We start from the raw sequence: 4031 nt of genomic DNA on the forward strand, positions 1-4031 counted from the left end.
TTTTCTGTAGGTCAAAAGTCTGGGCATGGTTTATCTTAATTCTCTGCTGTAGGGTGATATCTCACAAAGCTCCACTCACGGTGTCAGCCAGGATAGATGTCTCATCTGAAAACTGAACTGGGGTTGGATCTGCCTCCCGGCTTACATGGCTGTTGGCAAGATACAGTTCTTCATAGGTTGTTGGAGTGAGGGCCTTAGTTTGTTGCCTGAGGTAGATTCAAATCCTTGTCATATGTGACTCTCCAACATGGCATTTTGCCTTATCAAAGCCAGGTAAGAGAGAAAGACTGATAGCAAGACAGAAATTGCAATATCATATGGCTTAAAGTGATACCTTGTTGTCTTTGACATATTCTGTTTGTTCGAAGTGAGGCACAAATCTTGCCTACTCTCAAAGGGAGAAGATTGTGCCAGGACATAATACAAGGAGGTGGGAATCACTGTGTGCCATTTTAAAGTCTGCCACCATAGAGTCTATTCATCTACCTGTTGGCATTTGAAAATACAGGTAATAATTTAGGATTCCCCTAAAACATACCTTTTTATGTTTGTACATACACCACTTTCATCATTAGGGAAATGTTTGACATAGCCTTTGTGTGTAATATTATTTGAAGAAATTGAAATTGACCTTTCCAGGTTTTGAAAAGTATATGGGATTAGGGGAAACTAGGTTGTCATAAACAAGATTTGCACTGGATTATGGCATACCTTCTCTTAAGATACTATGGGATCTACTCCTGAAACCAATACTACACTGTATGTTAAGAAAGTTGAATTTAAGTAAAGAAAAATTTTAAAAAGATACTATGGGACAGAAAGCACTGAGGCTTCAAAGTATAGTTGATTCTGATTTATCTACGTTTCATGCAGAGTTTCTCATGCTAATTTAAGCTCTCAAATTTAGTATATGTTATTTTCTTTTCATAAAATAAATGGCCATGTAACTCCAGTTACTTTCTTAAGGGTATTATGACAAGCATGCCCTAGTGAAATTTGGGGATATCCTTGAAGTACTTTTAATGCTCTCCTTTATGTTAGGAACTCTGTTTTGAAGTAATTTTTTTCTAGTCACTAAAATCCTTACTCTGTTCATGAAGAACTCTGCCTCTGTTGATGAAGTTGTACTGCAAATAGAAATGTCAAAATATGACCAAAGTAGCGCTATATTTTTTATCTATAATGTACTTTTAAATATACATTTTATTTGTATAAATAGAGATTTATACTCACATTTGCTTTCAATATTCACAGAAGAATTTTCACATGAATTTTTGAAGTGAGGATGGCATGGGACACTGTTTATTGTGACAATGATTCTCATAGTCCATGTTTTTAAATGACAACTTCATTGTGTTTAATATAGCTGTTTTTATAATATTTCAAATGTTCCTGAGAGAAAAGTAATCAAAATAAGAAACCACGAAAAATAATCCATACTTGTTCAAAGCTTCATCAGTTTTTATTTGAACAAAAACTCGACAAACCTCCAACTTCTCCATTTACATTGGTGCTGTCCACTGCCAACCATATAAGCACTGGAAATGTGTCTAGTCCAATAAGAAAGATTGAAATCTTGTTATTTACAACAATGTGGATGGAGCAAGAGAGGGTTCTGATAAGCGAAATAAATCAGTCAAAGAAAGACAAATACCATATGATTTCACTCATATATAGGATTTAAGAAACAAAAAGGATGAACATGGAGGTGGGGCAGAGAAGGAGGCAAACTATAAAACAGACTCTTAACTGTAAGAGTCAAACCATCAGAACAAACTGATGGTTTTCAAAGGGGAGGTAGATGGGAGATGGGCTACGTGGGTGATGGGCGTTAAGGAGGGCACTTCTGATGCGCACTGGGTGTTGTATGGAAATATTGAATCACTAAATTCCACATTTGAAACTAATATTACACTGTATGTTAACTAACTGGAATTTAAATAACAACTTGAAAAAGAAGAAAAAAAAACTGTAGCTAGTCCACATTGAGATGTGCTATGAGTACACAGTACTTCCCAGATAACAAAACTGTCATTGAAAAATAAAATATCTCACTAGTAATGTTTATATTGAATTCAGGGTAAAATAATAACAGGCCATATTGTTTTAAATTATAGTATGAAAATTAATTTTGCTTTTTTTTTTACTTTTTTAATGTCTAGAAAATTTAAATTTATATATGTGGCTTACGTTGTATTTCCAGTAGACAGCATTGCTGTAGATAAACAATGGCATAAACAGTGTTGAGAGAAGTAATAACCTGGGAATTTTCCTCTGTGTAGAAGAAATTACATTACACTGACAGGATATATTAGCCCAAGTTACTTAGAATTGAGTTATTCTGTTTTGTTGGGAATTGGCTTTGATTCAAAACCTCTGCTTGATGTAAGCAACCAACTAATCAACAAGCAAACAAAAACCATGAAGGGGAAAAAGTGACTTTTTTAGTATATTTCACACACCGAACATCAAAAAGGAAAACAACATGGGTACAGAAATAGAAGTACAAGGGATATATTTCTGGAATTTCTTTTGGATTTACAGTGGCATGCTTAATGCCTACAAGATGCTCAACAAATTGTTATTGAATAAATGAGGTATGCAAACCAGTTACATTTTCTAGCAGCACATTTATTAGTAACGAAATATGAGTGTTAACTAATTTCCTAATCAGCAAATCAATACTGCCTTTATATTGCTGTGTCCATCCTCAGCACGCTGGTTTAATCAGCATCAGCATTGCTTGCACCATCATCTCCGAAATTTTTCAGAACTCGAAAGTTTATAAGCCAGGATATATTTCAGCATGGTTCCCACACATTGGCTCACTTGAGTCTCACAAAAGTTGTAGGAGGTGGATATTGTCTCCCTTGTTCAGAGAAAGAAATACAGACTCAGCAAGGTTAACTGACCTTGTTTAAGATCAGCACCTTGCTGAGTGACAGTGTCCGCTTTCTCACTGAACTTTACATATCAAAGAGCTTTAAAAAATTAACCTTGGAGTGCAAGAGTGAAGAGGTGAATATTTTATCCCATTGCCAGTATTAATAATCACCAATTTAATACTAAGAATGCTTGTCCTCTCTAATGAGGAGAAGTTAGTCTGCAGTTGGTTGATGGATTGGTGATTGACAGAAATATTAGTTTTCAGAATGAATTCCTTAGAAAACTAAAATATTGAGTTTATCCATTCAATAAATAATTGAATACTTATTATGTGCATGATGTAAGACTAAATAGATACTCAAAAACATGGATTACAGTGAGGTAGAAGACATAGTAACCTTTTAGCCCTCTATGGACCTGCCATAACCTTTTAGTCTACCTGGGAAGATAATCTTGTGGAAACTTGAGATAGTAATGGAGGACAGTAATACAGGAGATGTCCAAAAACAGGCAAGTATTTTCTCAAATATATTACAGAGCAATCAGCCTTTGAACCNCTAGTCTTAAGTAGATTTCAAAGCACTCAAGGAAAGAGGAAAGATATTAAAGGTGGAAAAATTATAAACAAATTTTTATAGCAGGATTATATGCCGTCAGGTGATTATTTTTGACATTAGAAAGGCATGTTTGGGCAGAAGTTTGAAAATCTTCATCTGCAAAGTTTGAATCTTTCTCTTCTCAGTAAAAGGACTGGTGGTCATTAATGACTAGTGAGCATAACTCTGTCCCGTGAAGGAGAATAGACTCAACTGCTCCGAGCGTCAGCCCACCTCAGGGAACTAAGCGATCTGCTCTATTATTTTCCCCAACAGCCAATCCATAATGGAAAGGTTTGGCTCTGCTGGGTATGTGGTCTGTCTCTGTGGTAAAACACATTAGAATCTCTAGAGGAGCTTGGTTAGTTGAACCTCTCCCTGTACGCTCATGCAAGAAAGCCTGGTAAATCTATCTGGAGAGGAGAAACTCCTTGTTAAGAATTAAGTTTTATTTTAGAAAACCCCATCTGGTGGCAATGCAGAGGTTGAATTATGGCAGGTAGAGACTGGAGGTTTACAAACCAATTTGAGATTTTTTCCAACATCTCT

This window comes from Crocuta crocuta, unplaced genomic scaffold, assembly GCF_008692635.1.
Source record: "Crocuta crocuta isolate KB4526 unplaced genomic scaffold, BGI_CrCroc_1.0 scaffold598, whole genome shotgun sequence".
NCBI classification, from domain to species: Eukaryota; Metazoa; Chordata; class Mammalia; order Carnivora; family Hyaenidae; genus Crocuta; species Crocuta crocuta.